The 21341-nt window shown below is 62.0% G+C and overlaps 1 protein-coding gene across 4 annotated transcripts in view; it reads right to left on the minus strand.

Moving 5' to 3' along the window:
* GNB1 (G protein subunit beta 1) overlaps positions 1–16229 on the minus strand; it is a 56282-nt gene extending 40053 nt beyond the window's left edge. Inside the window, exon 1 of one of the 4 annotated variants that reach the window (XM_090268462.1) lies at positions 16089–16229. The gene's annotated coding sequence lies outside the window, so the exon portion shown is untranslated. Of the gene's footprint in view, positions 1–2375; positions 2431–15485; positions 15698–16088 lie in introns of those variants that run through there. The other 3 variants (XM_090268463.1, XM_090268460.1, XM_090268461.1) reach the window with 3 other exon arrangements.
* Between the last annotated feature and the right edge of the window lie 5112 nt (positions 16230–21341).

Genomic DNA, 21341 nt, shown 5'->3' on the forward strand with positions numbered 1-21341 from the left:
CCTGCTGCCCACAGTCCCTCCCCATGCGGCACTGTGGGGCCTGAAGAGGGGATGTAAGCAGACCCAGCAGCACACCTGGACCCCAGGAAATGACACCCGGATGCTGTCAGGACGGGCCCTGCCCGTCAGCTTGGAGAGCTCCGTTCCAGGAGAGCTCCTCGTGAACTCCCACCTCTCCCGGGCACACGCTCGCCAGCAGCACGGTTCGGGCAGACCCCTCCTGCGCTCTCCGCGCCGGCCTCCTGCACGCCCCGACCAGCTCCCCTTCCCTGGTTCCACCAGGCTGCTTGCACAGAGGGACCAAGAAGGATGTTATTGCAAAAGCCACGCTACAGCTGTTGTGACAACAATGGCCTCCAAGGTGCCCATCTTACGCAAAAACCCAGAGCGCAGCGGAGCGCAAACATGCGGTGCTAGGGAACAACCGACAAACCCTCTGCCTTCGAAGGCACGCTCCGTCAATAAAAAGACCAACAGAGGCAAGCGGACCAACGCCACGCAGTGTCTTGGATATACTCACTTCAGTCATGCTACATTTGAGAGAGTGTCTATTACTTCCAAACACAATTTGCTTTTATATTTCTTAACAGAATGAAACATCCTTTTCCTAATTATCATGGTCTTGGCCAATTTTCCACAAGCAACACAGAGAAAATGGGATCTTACTACATGTTCCTTCCCATTCAACCCCCCAAAACACCGTTTCACAGTAAACAGGTACATACTCCTGCCTTGTGGTCACTTCCTATGACAATCAAGAGCCACCTGAAACTGGGTGGCCAGCTGCACGGCCTGCACGAGCCCCTTCATTTCACCAGACCCTGCGGGGGGCACTTCAGATGGGGCCGTCCCGCCACTCACCCCAGACGTCCGCTGAGACGCGCTATGCTCCCGGCGCCTCTGCAGCTCAGACTCTAGCCACCACAGACCACTGTTTGCTTTTACACCATAATGGAGACCATTTTTAATGTTTTATCTTTTCTTTTCAAGATCTTACTTATTTTTAGAGAGAGGGGAAGGGAAGGAGAGAGGGAGAGAAACACCAACGTGTGGCTGCCTCTCACATGCGCCCAACAGGGACCTGGCCCACAAGCCAGGCCTGTGCCCCGACAGGGAATCGAACCGGCGACCTCTTGGTTCGCAGGCTGTGCTCAACCCACTGCCAGCCAGGGCTGATTGAAACAATTTTTTTTTTGATAGTTTGCTTTTTTAACTAATTTTGTATAGTAAGCAGTCTTATTTTGCCCCCTTTGGATAAATTCCTAAACATAAAATTGCTGGAACAATACGTTTTGGAAATGCGTTTATACCGAGGACATCAACCCTTTATCACACGCTATGTATTTCTAACACTCTCTCCAGTTTGCTTGCCTTCGGACTACAGTTCAAAGGCCCTCTCTGTCAGGTGCCCTTTGCTACAGGTCTGTTCTGAGTGTTTCAGGAGACGATCTTTATGGCCGGGAGCCCCAACGTCATGCTTCAGAAACACTCTCCCACCCACACCTGACGCCAAAGGTTAGGACTATGTCCCCCGATATTTTCCTAACACTTCCACGTTTGAATTTCTCCATTGAAATCTTCAGCCCACCCAGAGTCTGCGTGTGCTGTGGAATTCAGTTTTCAAGTTGGTTTTTTCTAACGGACTACGAGCTGATCCAACACCTGTTACACGTTACAACCCTCCATTCCCAGCTGACCTGAAATGCTAACTGTGAACTGAGCTGCCGCCAACTTGTAACTGTCTAGGCTGCTTGTCCCACCTAAGTACACTCTGTGCCGTGCCCTTGTCGTTCATACCTAATGGGGCGTCTCCCCTCATCTCTTTTCTGGAGCGGACTCCTCTCGAATGTGTACTCCAAACTCGGTGCCACCTTTCAGCTCCTCCAGCCCCGCGTGCAGAAGAGCTGCCTGCCAGCGTGGGCCTCAGTCTGCTCAGGTTCTGTTTACCTCTTCAGCACCCACGGAAGTTTTCTTTATGTAGGTCTTACAACTGACCTAAATACGCTTTTTTCTTTACTAAAGAGAGAAAAGTTTGAGGCCTAACAACCATTTAAACGGCGGCCCTGGGCCACGGCCAGTGTGGCTCCTGCTGCCTGAGCAGCATCCTGCTGAGCAAAGGGCGTGTGCAAGAGGCCGCCGATCAAGGTCTCTCCCCGTCACTAAAAATAAATACATAAAATAGCTTTAAAAAGTGGCATTAGTCTATCTTCCTAAGAACTCAAAAAGCATCTTTCTAAAGTTCATGTCTATAAAGCAGCAATTTCCAACCGTTCTCATCTCACGGCACGCCTCATCTAATTGCTAAAAGTCGGCAGCACACCAAAAACCCTCTTTTTTTCCAATCTGACAAAGAAAAGGGTGTAATTCCTACTTACTCTCACCAGACGGCTGTTCCTGTGTGGCTGTTGTTGCTTCTCCACGTCACACCCTAAGGGAAAGGAGCCAGTGCCCTGCGTTAGTCGGGCGTTGCATGTTTCAGAAACGCCGCTACGAAGGAGCAGGCTCTTTACAAAGCAGCCCACGTACAGAGCTGTGGCTCCCAGCACGGCCCTCTACTCCTCTGGCTTTTCTGACAGTGCGTCACCTAGGACATGTCCCTCAATTCCTGACTGTCACCACACTGAAACAGAATGTCACCGTAAAGCAACCACAAAGCAACGGTGTAGTTTATTCAAGCTGAACATTCAGGCCAAGAGCTTGACTACAGACCACACTGTAGTCCCCCCCAACCGGCGTCCTTCTCCTCCCGGGGTCTCCAGGGTGGGACAGGGCGTGGGCAGGGCACAGGTGCAGCCCCACCTCAGCCGCCATCACATGGCTGGTGTCCATCCCCGCCTGTCTCCCAGGCGACCCAACTCCCCACAGACTTTCTCCCCCAGAACGGCCCATGCATCAGGGAGCACCGACTTCAGTGCCGCTCTGTCATGTGCCCTGAGGTTCAGGAACAAAGGGGGCCTTTCACATTTGAAGTCAGCTCCCCCGCCCATCGGAGCCCTCTTTCCGATCTCACCTTCCAGCCCTCCCCCTTCTGAGGGAGACCAGCACACAGAGGAGAACTGTTGACATTACAAGAAGGTACTGTTTGCTAAAAGCTTACAGGTTCAACCCAGTTCTCAGACACAAAACAAATTAAGTTTTATGTTCACGCAAACAGCTGTCTAACCTACAAGAGCGAATGGAGTGGGGCCTAGCCCGGGTCCAGCGGCATAGCGCACCGGCTCGGCTGCGGCGACGAGCACCCTGGCGGGGACCGGGCTGAAACGCAGGCCATCTGCACAGCGGGCACAGTGTTGAGACAGGCCATGGGCCAGAAGGCAGAGGGGGACCCCTAGCGCCCCGCTTCCTCAGGCTCAGCCTTCCCTTACCACCTTCTCTCAGCCTCAGCGTGTGGCCCAGGGGCCGGCAACAGCAGAGGCCCCTGGGGGCTTGTTAAGGAGGCGAATCAGAAGGCGCCCAACAAGGTCCCAGGGTCCAGCGCGGAGACCACCCAGATAACCGCAGCCTCCAACCCCAGCCCGCCCCTGCCCGCCCCGGAAACTGCTTGAAGCCACATCTCCACAGGCGGCCTCCTCAACCCCCAGGGCAACTCCAGTCCGACTTTCTCTCCCACGGCGCCACGTGGCCCCTGCAGCCCGTGAGTCCACGAGAAGCCTTTCCATACCTTTGCGCCTGCACCGCCCACGGCCCCTCCCGTGCAGAGCTCAGGCCCCACCGCAGGACCTCCAGGGGGGACTCCGGCAGCACCCGCTGCGGCCGAGGCTGTGCACATGGCTGTCTCACGGCCACCCAACCCTCCCAGTCCGCACCGCGAGCACCAGGAGCCCCCGCTGCCCCGCCCCGTGTGCGCTCCGTCAGCATCGGGCCGGCGCTGCGCCCGACGTCATTTCTTGTCAGTCTCCTTATAACGCTCTGACCTCTGTTCCCCCCAACAACCCACCCTTCATGTGGCAATATCAACAATCCTGTAAAATTCCCACTGTGGCTTTTAAAAAGATTTTTATTTACTTATTTTTAGAAAGAGGGGAAGGGAATGAGAGGAGAGGCGGAGGACAGTGACGTGAGAGAGGGACATCGATCAGCTGCCTCTTGTGCGCCGACTGGGGACCTGGCCCGCAACCCAGCCATGTGCCCTGACCGGGAATCAAACTGGTGACCTTTCAGTTTGCGGGGCAATGCCCAACCCACCGAGCCACACCAGCTGGGGCAAAACTGGCATCTAGTCACCACGTCCTGCATAAAGTCATTCAATGGCTTCCCACTGCACCCCTCAGAAAAAAACCCAAACCTTTTCTCACAGTGTGGTGGCTACAAAACGCACTGTTTGTACCAGGGCAGGTCTGAGAGTCAAATAAGGCACTGAGGACACGGAAGCCGCTCCCGCAGTCCCGGGCACTGGGCTGCAGCCAGACTGCCAGCCCCGCCACGGGCCTCTGCTGCCGCCGCCACTTCCCCGCGCGCACCTGCCACCACGCACAGTGCCCTGCTCTGGGCCGTTACCTGGCAAGGACTCGTTAAACAAAATGAGACAGACTGAGGCTTAAGGAGTTCATGTCTGGAATTCGCTCCACAGCATCCTTGACAGTAACCAGACGTCCTAAAGCAGGCGATGCTCAGGGGCACCCACAGCAAGGCCTGCAACAGACAGGAAAACGTACAGGTGCTTTGCTTTGCGCCTCCATCAAGAGCCAGAGCCTGTATCCCTGCCACCTCCAGCCTGGCTGGGCCCCGTCACTTGCTGCAGCAGAGGCGCTGTGCCGGCCTGAGCACTGCCTCCAGATGCCTAGCAACTTGCACTCCAGCCTCCTCGAAACTCAGCCACCATGAGGGGCCTAAGCGAGCCTGCGAGAGAGGTCTCAGGTCCCGGGGAGGGCACAGAGAAACCCTGGCTAAGGGCCACGAAGATGAGACCACCACGAAGCAGAGACCAGCCCACCTGCCAACCAGGTAAGAACACAGCCAACACCCACAGACCAGAGGGGACCCTGTGGGCTGAGGCCGGCCCAGCTGACCACGGTGAACACATGGTTACTGTTACAGCCAAGTCACTCAGCTAGGGACGGGGAGGGGCGGGGGTTGTTAAGCAGCAACAGACAACTGACCCAGCCAGGTCTGCAGGACGCACGGGCACTTCAGAGGTCCCACCCCAGCACTGAGGGCACCTGGGGCGGGCGTGCCCTCTGGCACCTGGCAGCATCCCTGGAGCACACCCCAAGCTGTGACAACTACAAATGTCTTCGGATGATAAAACTGCAGGAGCAGAATGCCACCTGCACCTCCAGGCACCTGCCTGTCCCCAGGGAATGAGGGTCCCTGCTCTGGGGCAGCTCTGTGCCGCTGCTCACTAATGTCTGATGAGGTTCCTCTCCATGCTCTCCTCCTCCCTGGTCCCCAGAGCACAGCGAGGGGACTGGGCGTGGGCACTGCCGTCCCCACCCCCAACCCCATGCCTGTGACAGCCACCCACAAGCATGGCCTCTTCTTCCCCACAAACGGGACAAGACAGACACGGGAACAGAGGGCCTGCCCTGCTCCCTGACACGCAAGCCGCTGCTGAGTGGGGCCCCAGGCAACAGCAGGACAAAGCTGGCTGAAAGCAGCCAACACCGGACGCTTGCAGTCCAGCGAGTCACGTTCGTTGTTAAAAAAGGAGGAAGTTTAAATAGTGAAAAGGAAATCTGACTAACTAGCAAAATTCCAATTCTATATACAACCCATTCTTTTAAAGTGCACATTTACCAGGCTCGATAAACACCCCTAGACTTACACAACAGAACACAGGTTCCCAACGGCAGCTAAGCACGAGTTCTGAACAGATTTTAATGTCCCAAATTCTCATCCGCCTTACATGGAGACCTTGCCTCGCACCTACCAAATTTCTGCTGAAGACAACCCAGCAGCTCAGTCTAGGGCTGTGCTACCCAATATGGAATTATTAGCCAAACATTTTTAAAAATTAATTGTACTGCCCTGACCAGTGTGACTCAGTGGGTTGGGCACCGTCTGGCAAAGCAAAAAGCCACCAGTTCAACTCCCGGCCAGGGCACCGGCCAGGTCCCCAGCTGGGGGCGCGCAAGAGGCAGCCACACACTGATGTTTCTCTCCCTCTCTACCCCTCTCTAAAAATAAACAAAACCTTTAACCAAAATAAATAAGTTAACTATCAAAACTTAACAAAACCACAGACAACTCTCCTCAGCCACACGCGCCCGCGCCCACGCCAACAGCACTCGTGGCTACCGACCACCACGCGGACAACGCAGGTTACAGAGCATCTCCGTCACTAAAAGCCGATCTACTAAACAGAAGCTGCAGCCAAGCAGGAAGGCCTCCCACGTGAGACGGGGCAAGGCCCCACCTCCCAGGGCGGGCGTTGGCACCCCAGGGCTCACCGCCCCGCTGCAGGCAGCACCGGGGCGCGGGCGCGTCTCGGAGTCGCTGCAGGAGCCACAGAAGCGAACCCCTGGGAAGAGCCCTTCACCGGCCGGCTTTCCCACCCGCACAACCTCAGACGCTGAGACCCTGTTTCGCGAAAAGCCCCGAACCCGCGTCTGCGCGACGAGCTGCTCAGGCCGAAGGGAGCGCAGGTGCAGCCCCAGGCGGCGTGGCCACGTCCCGCGTGCCGAGAACGCGCAGAGGGTACACGGGGCGCTTCCTGGCCCACGAGCCCTTCAGCATCGGGCACCAAGAGGCCGCCGACTGCCAGGGAAGCGTCCCCTCCCCCTGCCGTCCGCAGACCCACCCACGTCCCACCAGCGGCCGGGGAGCTCAGCCAGCAGCCCTCCGGGCAGTACCCGGGAAACTGCGGAGAAGCCCGATCGCGCTCGGCGCTGCTCCCGCGGCCCCGCCCCCGCCCAGGCGCTCCGGGCGTTGGAGCCTCGTGGGATGCTCCCCGGCTGCTGGTGGGACCCGGGCCGGGCCGCAGCGCAGACAAGCAGCAGCCGGCGAATGCGCGAGGTGGAACAACAAATGGCCGGCTCCCTCTCTCCACCCCCCCCTTCCCCTCACCCCAAAAATCAATAAACAGTTTAAAAGATGCTTATGAAAAAGAAAGACTGGAGGTGTCAAGTGCGTAGATGGATAAGGGCCTGCAGGTCAGAAAGTGAGGTGCAGACACCCACTTGAGAGTCCCCAAAACCACCAGCTAATGGCCCTGCACGGATGGGACTGGGGGACGGACACGAGCCCGCAGGGAGCGGGAACTGGGGGCGGGGATGCGGTCATCTGAGGACAGCCGCTCCGACCGCCTCTCTAGGGGAAGAAGGACATCCAAGGACAGAGACCCCAGGGGGACCCCCAGCCCCGATTCCAAGCGACGGGAATCCCAGCTCTACTCCTAAACGCCAGTTCCGGGAGTTGTCGGGGTCCTCGGCGGGCCGCTCCCCTTTCCAGGGAAGTCCTGGGACGTCCTGCACACGCGGGGACGCAAGGGCCAGGATGGGCAGGGCGGATAGCCGGACCAAGGACGGAGCTCCAGGGAACGACGGGCGCCAGCAGTGTCCCCCAAAAGCTCCTGCCCACCCGGGGTGTCAGTGCTGCCTTCTCTGCAGTTACAACCGGCTTAAAATGAAGCCGTACGGGGCGGGCGCGGTCCGCAGCCAGCGCCCGGGTCCTGGGCAGAGTCCCGCTGCTCTGAGCCGCCCCGCCGGCCCGCGGGCGCCCGCTGCAGCCTCCCCAGGAGCAGCAGAGCCGCGTCTCAGAGCCTCGCGGGGGCGGCGCGGGGCCGGCCTGGTGGCCTCCTGGGCCGCGCTCCCTGCAGGCGAAGTGCGTCTCCCGAACCCGCCCAAGCGACCGAGGAGGGAAAAGCCGGCTGGGGGCGGCGGGAGACCAGGGAGGGGGGACGCGCAGAAATAAGCAGCCTGGGACCGAGGAGAAAACTAGACCTGGACGCCGTAAGCACACGGGGACGTCTGGGCACAGCTCGCACGACACCGCCATCTCCACGGGGGCTTCCTGAAAGGGAAACTGCGCGCTTCCCGCTCACCTTCCTACAACTCATTTGACATTTTTGTTATTAAAATGCAAAAGCTGAAGCTAGAAACTGAGACCACACAACAGACGCACTGAAGAGAAGGCCTTTCAGAACAGCATGGCGGCAGGGCAGGAACAGGGCCTCAGGGGACGCACCGAGGAGGAGCTGAGGCGGCGGGAACAGACCGCCTGTCGTGGAGCTCCTTTTAAAGGAGAAACTAAGAACGGAGGCTGAAAGGGTGCCCGCTGGGATGCCAGCAGAGGGGACCCAGAGAAGGACGGCCGGCGGGATGGCGGGAGAAGGCCAGTCTGCGGGACAGGAGGCCGGGCAGACGGGGGCCCTCCCAGGGGAGCGGAGGGCAGGGCAGGGCTGGCTCCCAGCTCCGAGGTCCACAGGCCCCGAGCACGACCTCAAGTTCAAACGCGGGTTCCACTGACTCCTGGCTGGGACCCCAGCTGATGACCCGGCCTTCCCGCCGGTGTCGCTGTCTCTGTGGTGGGCTCGCCACTGCACCGGTGCAGACCGCTCTCCCCACGGCGCCTGGCAGCAAGGCCCCCACCAAGGGAGCAGCATCCGACGGGGGTCCCGGTGCAAGCTCGTCCGACACCAGGGAACGCTGGGTGCAGGGCTGGGGGGCCCAGGCGCGAACCGGGAGCTGCTCCCCTGGCCTCTCGGCCTGGCAAGGCCTGTGCCCTGGCAGGTCCTCCTCTCCCCTCCCTGTGAGCAGAGCCCCGCCGTCCTCACCCCACGGCCCCTCCCAGCACCGCCCGCCCCGTCTGAGAGGCGCCGGGACCCCAGGGCAGGGCTGCTGTCCCTTGCTGCTGGCCAGCTGCTCCCAGCGCCACCAGGCCCTGAAGGAGCACCTCACTGCCAGGCCCCCGCCCCTCACAGGCTCTGTCCTGAGCTCCTGACAACGCTGCAGCTGCCTGCGCCCCGCACCCCACTGCAGACAGGCGGCCCTGGGGACCCGGACTCTCAGCGTCCCCCTCCTTCTGCAGGCCCTGTGACCTGGGCTCTGGCTCCATAGTCATCCACCTTCTGGTCACACCCTGATCCTTGAATGCCGCCCCGGGCTGTCCCAAGGCCTCTTACAAGCCACCCCAACAGGTCTTCAACCCTTATGATCCGCTGGGATCCTCTCCCCAGGAAAGGGCACAGAGGCAGGGGGAGGTGACAGACACGCACTGGAGCGGGTGCTGTCTCCCACCGAGGGCCTGGGGTCCCAGTGCTGCGTGGGCAGCTTGCTGCTGGGCCTCCATGTCCCTCCTGGCTGAGGGTCCTGGGGCCTTTGTTCACAGGGTTCTGTCTCTGAGTAGCCACCACCTTACGGTCTGCGAAGGACAGCCTAAAACTGCCCAGCAGGCCTACTACACGTGCCCACGAATGACTTACAGGACAAGAACAGTTCGGACAGAAGAGCAGCAGCACCCGCGCAAGGCGGCCTCTGCAGGGGAGCCGGGCACACACCCGCCTCTGCACGCGCCTGGTCACACTGTCCTGCTCTGGCTGATGTACTGGGTTGGCCAAAAACTCCGTATGGGTTTTTCCACAAAATAAGACACGTTTTTCATTTGCACCAATAACTACTGATTGGGGTATTTTGAGCATGTCGCTGTCTCCCGCTATTGGCTTCCAGTGGGCAGAGGCCAGGGGGCCGCGAAGCATCTTCCCATGTGAAAGCCAACAGCAAGAATTATTTGGCAAAAATGTCGATAGTACAAGAAACTTTGCAAACCGCTTCTGACACGTTCGATCACTCACAGCGCCTTCTCCATACATGACAAAAATCTTTTTCTTGCATTTCAGCTGCGTTTTTCCTTTCTTGAAATAATAAAGCATAATATGCCAAAAATGTTGTGTATTTTCTTCCATCTTAAATATTAAAATTAGCTACACAAAACACCAATTTTGATAAGTTTTTTAAAAGACACACGCTGATATGAAAGCTGTCACAGTACAATCTAACAAAGTTGTTTTGAATGAAGTTAAAGACAACAAGCACTACCAGAGCCACTGGACAGGAAAAAAACAAACTTTTTGGCCAGCCTAACACACGAGAAAGTGTAGGGACGGGTGCACCCAGGATGCATGACTTGGGAACACCCCCTCAGGTCCGTAAACCCAGCGTGCATAAATAATCATCTCTCCACAGAATGCAAAACAGCCACCCAGGCACCCAGGATGGACAGACACCTGCGGTCAGCACTCCGCCCCGCCCTCTGCTCAGCAGTCAGGTCTCCCGGGCACCGTTCTACCGCCCTGCCCATGCCCATCGCCGCACCCCAGCACGCGGCGGGCATCTGCCCACAGGCATTCTCCTTCCCACCTCCGCTTCCTGCACGGTCCCAGCTCAGGTCCCAGGCAATGAACCCAATGGGTCAGCGTCGCCCTCACCACCCTGCGAAGGCCTCACAGAGCCCTCGGGAGGCACAAGGGCGAAGCCCTGCCCACAGCCCCCCAACCCGTTAGACCCGCTGTGCCCAGGCGGGCAGCCCTGCTCTCCTCCGCTCCAGGAGCAGCGCTGAGCACCCGCCTGTCCTGCAGCCGACACGGTCCGGGACACTGGCGAAGGGCCTTGAAGCCACCAAGCGCCTGCTGCAGGGAGACACAGCCCGTCGCAGCGGCGGGGCGCTCCCTGCTCCCCACCGCCTCCACCTGCCCGCCAGTGGGCTCCTACCGGGCAACCGGTCAGGTCTCAGGTCTCGGCTCAACGCTTCTCCGGGGAAGCTGCTGCTGAACTAGAGCAGGGCAGCTGTCCCGAGACCCCCCGGCCTCCGCCAGGCTCCCCAGTGATCTATGAACTCAGTGAGGCCCCGGGCAGCGTCCCTTCCACGGTAACTTAGGGCCTCAGCACCTAGCAGAGCTGGTGCAGAAGAGGCGTTTGCCAAACAAATTTCAGCTCCAGTCTTTACGAGAATATAGGAAAAACACTTCATTATCTTGTCACTGGTTAGTGAATCAAGAAATGCCAAAAAATCACTATGGGCAAGATGTGGAGGCAGCCCAAGCGCCCATGAACAGGAGAGCGACAAAGCAGCTGGGGTCCGGTCACACGGCGGAGCCCTACTCGGCCGCAGCGAAGGAGGAAAGCTCCCCTCTGCAGCAGCAAGGGGGCACCTGGACAACATTATGCTGGGTGGACAAGCCCATCAGAGAAAGACAAGTCCCTTATGATCTCACTCATACATGGAACCTAACGAGCAAAATAAAACTGATGAACCAACCAGAAACAGACGCACAGACACACAGAGCAGACTGACAGCTGTCAGAGGGGAGGGGGCTGGGGGGCTGGGTGAAATAGGTGAGGGGTTAAACAAAAAAAAAAAAAAAAAAAAAAAAAAAAAAAAAAAGACCTACACCCTAAAGCACGGGGACGACCAGCGGAAAAGGAGTGCAGGGGAGGGAGAGGAGGGTAAAGGGGGTTAAATGGTGATGGAGGGACATTTGACTGGGGGTGGTTAAGAGAGAGAGAGAGAAAAAAAGCCAACAGTTTTGTGGAAGAGAAAAGCAGCAGACAGCATCACAAAGGGAGTGGTGGAATCTCTAGGTAGTAAATAGTTTTACCAGTTTTCAAAATGACCCTATAAAGGTAGAGAAAGCCTTTCCAGAAAAGATGCGAGCAGAGACAGGGGAGAAAGCAAGGTGGGGTAGGGGCAGGGCATTGCAGGGACAGCTGTCACACATGCAGGTCCCGGAAGAACATCCCTCAGGAAGCTGTCCTCCTGAAACACGAGCAAACGTGATCACAGTAAAGCAGGGCCACCGTTCACACACCCGCACATGGCGCCCACCCTTGGAAGGCGGGCGGTTGAGTCCAGCTCACAGAGGAGGGTCAGAGGAGATGACACCTCCCCCCCCAAACTGTGAGGTCAGCTGGCAAACCGGGCTCCACCTCGGACACGCAGTCCTTGCAGAAATGGGTAAGTCTGTCTCCCTCCCTAGAATTCAGGAATTATTGTCCAGTTCCTGTGACAATCTTTCTGGAGACCTGCTGTAGAGGCAGTACATTTTGTGGTTGTCACAGGACTGAGCCGGGAGACAGAGACCTGAAGTCACACGGCCCACGGCCAACAGGAACACTTCTAACCAGTGCCCTTAGCTCCAGGCCCGACAGGTCGAACCAGAGGCGCAGCGTGTCTCCTGATAAAAGGCAGCATTGAGCTTGGGGCAGCTAATTATTAAACCATAATAACATTTTATCAAAGGCAATATAGGTTTAACTAGAGATTCTCCTAAGAATGACCTCAGCCCCGGCTGGCGTGGCTCAGTGGACTGAACGCTGGCCTGTGAACCAAAGGGTCGCCAGTTCGCTTCCCAGTCAGGGCACAGGCCTAGGTTGCGGCCAGGTCCCCAGCTGGGGGCGTGCAAGAGGCAACCACACACTGATGTTCCCCCCCCCCTTTCCCCTCTCAGAATAAATAAAATCTTTTTTAAAAAATGAAACACTTTAATATCAAATTTTTTAAAAAGTGACCTCAGATGACCTTGACTTGATCTTTTAAATCATTAAGTTTTTATAAATGACTTTTTGCCAAAATTATAACTTACGAGGCTGGATAAGAAAACACTCTGCTCTATAAGGAACCGAAGCTCCGGCCCGGGAAGCCAGCAAGCACCCCCTGCGTCCGAGCCTGCGTGGCCCCTGCAGGCGCACAGGGGGAACCCAGCCCGGGGCTGCAGGAAGAACAGGTTCTCTGGGGCGGTGTGCTCAGGACAATCACAGGTGATGCCTTCCAGAGCTGGACACCTGAAACCTGTGCAATTTCATTCACCCAGTAAATCCAGCCAAGAAAGACGAGAGGAAGAAGGGGCCCTCCGTTCCCTCGGCAGTTGCTGCTGTTCCCTCACTCGGCGCACACGCGTCCCCACTGCGCCGCGTGCAGTGCTGTCAGTGGTTTCTCTGATCTCAGGATCCACCTGAATTTGGTTGTATCCTCCTTCACGTTCACTAAAACGAACACTTAACTCAACTGTCTACTTCTTAATTTCTCTAACTACTCTGATCACTGAACACAAACCTGAAAAACCAGAACTTGTACCAGGTTTTAAAAACTCTGAAACCTTTTGGTCATTGCCTTACTAGGCTGAGGCTAAACAGGGTTTCAAACTAATATGGCCTGCCATATGGTCGGCCCCAGATAATGCAATTGAGAATGCCTATTACCAATCCATTAATGCGAAAATCCGAAGTCTGTGCACAGTAAGAATTTAATCCAATTCAGAGGACAACAGGAGCCAAATCTTTTGGGCAGAGAAAGAAAAACCCAATGAAAAAACTGCAATAAATGCCCCTACTGCATGTCTAAAATTCTATCACGTTATTCGTCCAAGTACTAGCCAAGGAGCGACCTGACCGTAGCGAACTCCACAGCTCCCCTGAAGACCTCTCTCCAAGGACATGGGAAGAAATACAGCTTTTCCACCCAAAGCAGTGAATGCGAGACAAGGCACGGGAAAGATGGCCCTGAAGAGAGGTTTCCTTTTAAAAAGACCCCATGGCACCCGCAGCCTTTGGCGATCCTTTGAGTCTCTTGAGATTAAGTTCATCTGCGGAAACTTACTTCCACCACCTCCAGATCAGCAGTAACGCCATCAACCGGAGAGAAGGGACCCTCCGCTGCAGCCCAGGCCCATGTGGGTGGGGGCTGGGGGGCTCGCGGCAGGACGGGTGGATTCTGAGCCAAACTGCAGCCCTCCCTGGGCCCAGCTGCACGGGGCTGCCGGGGAGCCTCCCCCGCCGAGAGCTGGTCGCCGGCCTGGCGTCTCGGCAGGAACCGCCCTCCCCCAACCCACTTCTGGGCGCCCGGCTGCCAGCGCTCCCCAGCGAGAGGACGCTGTGCCCCGCGGGGCTCGCCCCGGCTGGCGGCACCCCTCAGGCCGGCCGCAGTCCCCGTCTCGTAAGGAAGCAAAAGAGGAACCGCCTGTGCGCCGTCTTCCTGCAACGCGCACCTCCCGGAACGACCCAGGACACACCCCCTCACTGCAACTCACACCAAAGCCTACATTTCAGACAGAAACCCCCACCCCCACCCCCGAGAGACCAGGGCTTCGAGGCAGGAGACAAAGAAGCCCTGCAGGAACCTTACGGGTGACGACGCCCCGAAGACCGCAGCCAGTCCCCGGGAAACCGTTTCCCAAAGCTCCCACCGCCACCACTTGCTGACCGTGGGGAGCAGCCCCCGGACTTCCTCCGTCCGCTGTAGACCGCGCGCGGGACCCCCACGGCCGTCTGTTCTGTCCGAGAGGAGCGGCCCGCCGTCCCCGCCCAGCCCGCGCCGCCGCGCCCTGCGGGAAGCGCAGCCCCGCGGCCGCGCTGGGGGACCAGGGGACACGCGGGGGCCGCGGGCGCACTGCGAGCGCCTTCGGAATCCACCGCCTGTCCGCGAGCAAAAGCGGAGGGTTTTCCGGGCCCAGGGCTCGGCCTCCGGCGGCGCGGCGAGACCCGCACGGCCCCTCCCCCACCTGCACCCGGCCCGCACCTCGGCCCCCGGGAGGCCGCCGGCTCTGGAGTGGGCCCCCCCGGCCCCCCGAATCACGCCCCGCGAGCCCCAGGCCCCGCGCAGCTACAGCGGGCCCGGGAGCGCGCGGCGCCGACAAAGGCGGCGGCGGCCGCGCCATCTTGTCGCGGGGCCTGGGCTCCCGGCCGCAGTCGGGGCGCGGGGACCCGGGCCCAGCCGTGCCCCGGGGGGCTCCCCGGTTCCCCTGAAGCCCATCAGCCCCGCCCGCGGGGGGGGAACAACGAGGCCAGGCTCGCCGAGGGGCCGCCGCTCGCTTCCCGGCGAAAACGGAGGCAGCGGAGCAGCTATTGTCCTGGGCGCCCCAGCGCAGCGCCGAGCCCTGCCTGCCTGCCATTCCGCGGACGTGTCCCCGCGGCCGCGCCGGCCCGGCCCCGCTTCCTTATCTCGGCGGCCCCCGCCGTCGTGTCGTTCCCAGCCCGCGCCCCGGAGTCCCCAGGAAACGGGCACCCGAAACACGACGCCCTCCGAGCCAAGGGCGGGCACCCACCCACTGCAGCAGCCGCGCCGCCTTTGTTCTCGCTGCCCGGCCGGCGCGCGGGGGGAGCGCGGCCGCAGACCCCCACCCGACGCGCCGTGCCGGGGAAGGCCGGCCGGACCCGGGGCTCCGCACACCGACCCAGGGCCGAGGACCCCGGGCCCCAAGCCAGAACCCCGAACCCTGACCAGGACCCCGGGCCCCAACCCGGGACCGTGACCACGGACCCAGACCTAGAGGCCAGGACCGGGGACCCCAGAACCGCAAGCCCAGCCGCAGCTCCCCAAGCCCTAACCCCGGCCCTGAGACCCCGGCCGCGGGCCTCTGCCCGACCCTCGCCCCCGCCCGCCCCGCGGACCCCACCCGGGCGGGGCAGGAAGACGCGGCCCCGCAGCGGGTGGGGGGGGGGCGGCTCGGGCGGGCGGCCGCTGTGGGACGGGGTCGGGCTCCGGGGTCCGCCGCGGGGGAGGGGCAGCACGGCAGGGGCCGCGAGGCCCGGCGGGGCCGGGGCCGCCGCGCTCACCTCGGCGCTCGTCCCGCCTGCCGCGCCCGCAGCCCGCCGCCTCGGCCGCCGCTCCGGAAGGTGGTCGCGTTCGGGCCGCTCCGCGGGCGCTGCGGCAGGTGCGCGGCGAGCCTCGGTCCGGTCCCGCGGCGGCTGCTCCACTCCGCGCCCGCGCCCGCCGCCGCCGCCTCCGACCGCCCTCAGACGCCTCCAGCCATCGATGGGCGCGGTGGCCCCTGTCCGCAGCCTCGGGAAACCCCACGGCCGCGTCACCGCGCACGCCGCGCGCACGCACGGCCCGGCCGCGGCCCCGGCGCGCGCGCGCGCGCACGCGCGCTTCCTCCCTGCCCCGGTTCCGCGCGTGAGAGCCAATTAAAGGCGCCGTGCCGCGCCCTCGGGGACTGGCTCCGGGGGCGCCCCAGGGGCCGGCCTGGGTCTCTCGCTGCCGGCCGGCTCGGTTTCCGGCGCGGCAGGCGTGAGTGGAGGCCGCAGGACGGGAGCCGAGTCCTGCCTCGCCCCGCCCCGGCACCCCGCACCCCGCCCGCGCCCCCCGCACACTGCCCCGCACCCCGCCCGCGCCCAGCCCGGGCTGACTGTCAGGCCTGTGGGTTCCTGGGAGCTGACCGGTTCTTCCGTCTCAGGCGGCGGCTCGGCTGGGCCCAGGCGGATGCGGTCGGCCTCCTGGACGCCCGCCGCGTGGGACAGGTCGCCCCGCGGTGCCTCTGCGGCTCGTGGAGCTCCGAGCGCGGGCAGCGTGGCTCCGATGGCCCGTGCGGGGCGGCCACCCGGGCGGGCGGTGAGACCGCGGGCAAGCGCGCCGGAGGCCGAGCTGCTCAGGCCGCACGTGCGGCCGGGAAGTCGGCGGGGCAGCAGGGCATCGAAGACCCCCAGGCGGGGAAAGGGGGAGACGGCGGGGACGGCTCGGGCGTCCGCAGCCTGGCGCCTCCCGTCCTGCTGTCGGGGGGCGGCCCGCCCGCGCCGCCTCCCGGCCTTCCGGCCGACCTGTGCCCCCCAGCTGCGCCCGCCCTCCCTCCGCCCTTGGCTGCAGGAGGCCGCGGAGCGTGCGGGCGACCCCGCTGACCCCTTCCGCAGGCCGCGGCACGGCCCCTCCTGCCTGCCCCCCAGCCTGCTCCCCTCGTTCCTGCAGCCCCCCCTCCATTCCTCGGCGCAGTGTGCTCCAGGCTCAGCTCAGGCCCACCCTGCCCCAGCCCCGCACCCGGCCATCCCTTCGGGGAGCCCTGGTCCCTTCTGGTGAGGAGCGGTACTTAGGAGCCAGACCCCGGGCTCCGGGTGCGCTTACCGGCAGCGCGGGGCCGTGGGCTGCAGTGCCCGCGCCGAGGGAGCTGGGGAGCCCGTGTGTTCTCGCATGAGCTGCCCGAGACCACCCCTCCCCCCACAGGGACTCCGACCTCCGGCGGCCACCAGGGCCCCCACCCCAGCGGGCCGATCTGTCCCGGCAGCTGCGCGAGGACTGACCGGCAGCCCTCCTGTCAAGGCCGCTGGCAGTCCCCCTGTGCTCAGCACTTGGCTCTGCTCCGCCAGAGAGGGATGCGGAAGGCGGAGGAGGGGGCAGACCCAGCCCCGAACCAGAGCAGGGGCGCGGGCAGGTGGTGAGTGGCCCTGTGGAGACCTCTTGCTGCTGTGAGGGTGCGGGAAGTGTGGGGGACACCTCAATCGGGCTGCAGGCCTGGCCCAGGGCTCCCCCGCCCCCGCCATTATCCTGGTCAGGCTCGTCCCGGGTTACGCCAGGGCTGGAGGGCAGGGATGCTGGACCGCACTCACCCCCGTTGCCCTGGGATTTCGGGGCAGCCCTGGTGCCCCAGCTAATCTCTTGGTCTGCAGGGAGTGGCAAGGCCTTCCCTGGAACTTGCCCTGTGGCCGCGGCCTGATACCCTCCTTTATGTGTTTATGGGCAGGGCGTGAGGGGCAAAGTTGAGGGGAAGGCAGGGGGCCCAGGTGTGCAGCCCGGGGCCTCATCCTCCCTGATGCACTGGACGGTGCGGGCCTCTCCTGCCACCCCCCACCCACGCAGCTCTCAGCCAGCAGCGCCCTCTGGTCTTGGATACACGTGCCCTGGGGCCTGGTCAACTCTCGGAAACCCTCAGGAGCCTCCAGCTTCCAGCCAGAGCCCTTTGGGCCTCAAGAATTCAAAGGACGTTGTGGCCCCTGCTCCCCCCCTGCGGCACCCGGCCCCTCCTCCCGGGGCGGGGGGGGGGGGACATAAGTCGGAACCCAGGTATCTGATTTCCCAGCCACACATCCCCCTCTGTAGACAAGTGGCTTAGAGATCAACCTGTGGTCCCAAGTCCACAGCTGCACCCGGCCAGGCAGACCCAGGCAGGCAGGCAGCTACAGGGCAAAACGGGGCCCATGGGTGAAGGAGGCGGGCAAGGGCTTGGCAGAGTGCCAGGCCTTCACTGAAAACCTAGGGGGTGCACATGCATAATTTAGATACCCCCCCCACCCCATCTGTTTTAGCAGGAACTGGTCTGATGGAGAGCCAGGTCTTTCTAAATGTGAATTATTCAAACCATCTGCATAGGAGCACAAGGCGCCCACCTGGGCTGAGCCCCACGCCTGGCTTTGAAGGGTCTCAGGGCCCTGGGGGGGCTCCCGCAGGGTCTGTCCCAGTCCTGCTGAGCCCGGCTGTTCCTGTCACGTGACCAGCCTGTCTGCTTCCAGTAAGTGAGCCGTCAGCAGCCTGACCCTGCCTCCCAGCCCCGGAGGATGGAGGACAGGCCGGGAAGGGAGGCAGAGGAATCAAATGTAGGTAATCCAGGAGAAGCGTTAATTAGTTCCCGCGGGCTTCCAGAGGCAGGGCTGGGTGACGAACAGGGTCAGGAGAGGGAGGAGCCGCTCCTCATCCCTCTCCCCGCAGCCAGGGTGCACCTCGGCCTGGGCACCGGGTGGGTCTGTCGGAAGAGGCACTGGGAGAGCTGGTGGGCAGCTTTAGGTGGGCTGGCCTGTGGGACAGTGACATTCGAGCAGAGTCCCTAGTGTGGCAGGCAGTGGGGGAGCTGCGGGGGGAGCTGCAGGCCTCAGAGCTGGGCCAGCAGGGTCAAGGGCATCAGGGCCCGGGAGGCTGGTCAGCTTTGGGGAGAGTGCCGGCTGTTGCCCCTGGCTGCCGGCACACGCTAAAGGACCCCTGAGCCCCTCCCCCTGTGCCAGGGAAGCAGCCACTCTCCCCCTAGGGCATGGCTGCTTCCTTGTTCTCCAGACCCCCAGCCATGCTCTGGTGGCCTGACCCCTGAGCCCCTCACCCTCGTGGTCACCCCCTTTGGTCATGACCCAGTGGGGGATCAGAAGATACCAAGTGAGAGGTGAGGAGGGTAAACACAGAGGTGTGCAGCTGCATTCCAGGGGGCGTGTCTCCCCACCCCAGACTTGGAGCAGACACCCGAGGGAAGACCCAAGTGGCCTTCCTGCCCCTCCTGAAGGCAGCTGTTCCAGGCAGGCAGTGCTCAGCTGGAGCGTCCACTCAGCAAAGGCCCGAGCTGCCTCCCTGGACATACGTCACAGTGGGGCTGCTCGAGATGGTGGCATCTGCTGTCACTGCAGACCCTGGGGCTGCCCTGTGGCCATGGGAAGCCTGGCTCCATCGATGGATTGGGGGGCCACAGACACGCATAAATGAGGGGCTCTTCAATGTCATCATTCGCGGAGGGAGTCATCTTTGTTGAGAACACAAACCTCCGACAGAAGGATGCCACGAGGTGCGCGGAGAATCGGTCGTAACTCAGGGTAGCGAGTGGCAGAAGCTTAAACCAGCTTATGTGAGGCAATTCACGGGCTTAGGGAATGAATGACCCCGTGTGCAGATGGGCAGCTGTCAGGCATGGCTGGATCCAGGTGTTCACTGAGGCTGCTGAGACTCCTATTTGTCTCTGTTCCCTGCCCGCCCGCCCCCCCCCCCAGGTGGGGAAATGTCTGCTGGGCCCGTCCCCGCACCCCCCTGCCCCCTGCTCAGCAGCCACGAGGCTCCAGAGACTGAGGTCTCCATGTAGACCCAGCAAGGCTCTGCCAGGCCTCACTCAGATTTCCTGGAGGCAGGGAACAGAGGGCCATGGTTAGTAACCCTGCGGGGACACTACACAGCACCCAAGCAATGTGCAGTGCTGTCACCAGGAGGAGGGCTGCTGGGCAGGGGACACAAAGCTTTCCCCACCTCCTGGCTGGCCAGAGCCTGGAAGGACAGGGCTGGGCAGGGCAGGCTCCGCCCCCGACCCTTACAGCAGCCTGAGGGGGCACCAAGGGTACCCCGAGGGGCAGTCAGCGCGCCGACCCAGCCCAGCCCCAGCGTTTCCTGTCTGGTCCTGGGCGGCTCCTCGGCATGGAGGCCACGATTGTTCTCGGCACTTCCCGCCGCTGCCTGCAGAGCCGGCAGTCCACCGCCCAGCCTGACATGGCGGCCACGCCCCAGCACCTCTAGGGGGCCGCCTGGGACCCTGCAAGTGGGGTGCAGACACTCAGAGAGCCTGCGACTGAGGGTCAGGGAGGGGCACATGCAGACCCTGACACCGCACACAGACCAGAGAGGGGCGTCCAGGCCACGCTGGAGAGACCAGGGTGCAGGGAGGCCGGGAGGGCTGGTCCAGAGGCAGCCACTGCGCCCGCCCACCAGGCCTTGGGGCTCTGAGCCCTGAAGACCCCTTCTGGGCCCCCCCATCCTGTTGCTCCCAAGCCTCCTGTCCTCAGGGGCCATCTACAGGCCTGGGCCCACTCCGGGAGGGGCCCTGGGGCCATGAAGCAGGGAAACAGGGCGGGCCCCAGGCCCACGTGGGGTACCGCCCTGCACACCGCCTTCCCCTCGGGTCCCAGCGCAGACACGCGCAGGTGCTGGTGGGGCAATGGCCATGGCGTCACAGTGACTGAGCTAGAGGAACGGCTGCTCCCAGGCCACTGGGCCCACGCTGGTCTCCAGAGCCCTTACCCGGGGAGGGGCGCCCGGCACTCAGCTCTGCCAGCGCCTGCCAAGGAAACGGCTTGCACCTGCGGCACCAGCAGGCAGGAGGAGGGTGGGTACCTGCTCAGGGGACACAGAAGGGTACAGCCAGCAAATCCTTCCTGAGGCCACCGCCCTGCCGAGCCCTGCCGGGTGAGCCGCAGCCGGTGTCGGAGCAGAGCCGCAGCGTGTGCCCGGAGCTACCCCCTCGCCCCCAGGAAGCTGGCGGAGGTTATCTGGTGCGTGGCTGCCGGGAGGGGCTGTGTCCATCGGGAGCGGCCCTTCCTGGGAGCAGGGGAATGGGGCACAGCCAGGACAGTGGCACCGCTGCCCCTCCCATCCACGGTCACTCATGGGGCGCCACCTGGCGCAGTGCTGCATTGCACACTGCCACCCCGCGGCACATCTGCCACACCATGCCACGCCACCTGGGTGTTGACATGTGGAGCGCCCTGGCCCCCCTGGGTGCCTGGCCGGAGTGGCCCTGTCCTCTGGGCCTGCACACTGCCCCTCGGTCTCTTCTCAGGCCACAGACCTGAAGGGTCCACCCCGTGAGGGAGCGGGGACTCAGCCCCATGGCCTGAGTGCCCGGGTCCCCACTCTGTCCTCCGCTCAGCCCAGTGCGAGGGGTCTCCAGGAGGAACTTCCTCCCCAGAGGGCACCCCAACCCCCTAACCAGGAGGGAGCCTCGCAAACCCTCCCAGCGACGGGCTGGTTCCCTGTGCAGGGTTCTGTCTCATCCGCTGCTTTTCTGTTTTACGTCGTGGTAAAATTCACCGTGTAAACCCTTTTGAAGTGTACAGTGACATACCCACGTTCCCATTATTATGTGACCGCCACGTCCGTCTAGTTCCAGAACATTGTCGTCTCCTCCGAAGGAAACCCCACCCCGTGAGCATTTGCTCCCCATTCCCGCCCCAGGTCCCGCCCCCGCT

This window comes from Furipterus horrens, unplaced genomic scaffold (assembly GCF_987537825.1).
Source record: "Furipterus horrens unplaced genomic scaffold, mFurHor1.1.pri manual_scaffold_3, whole genome shotgun sequence".
Taxonomy (NCBI): Eukaryota; Metazoa; Chordata; class Mammalia; order Chiroptera; family Furipteridae; genus Furipterus; species Furipterus horrens.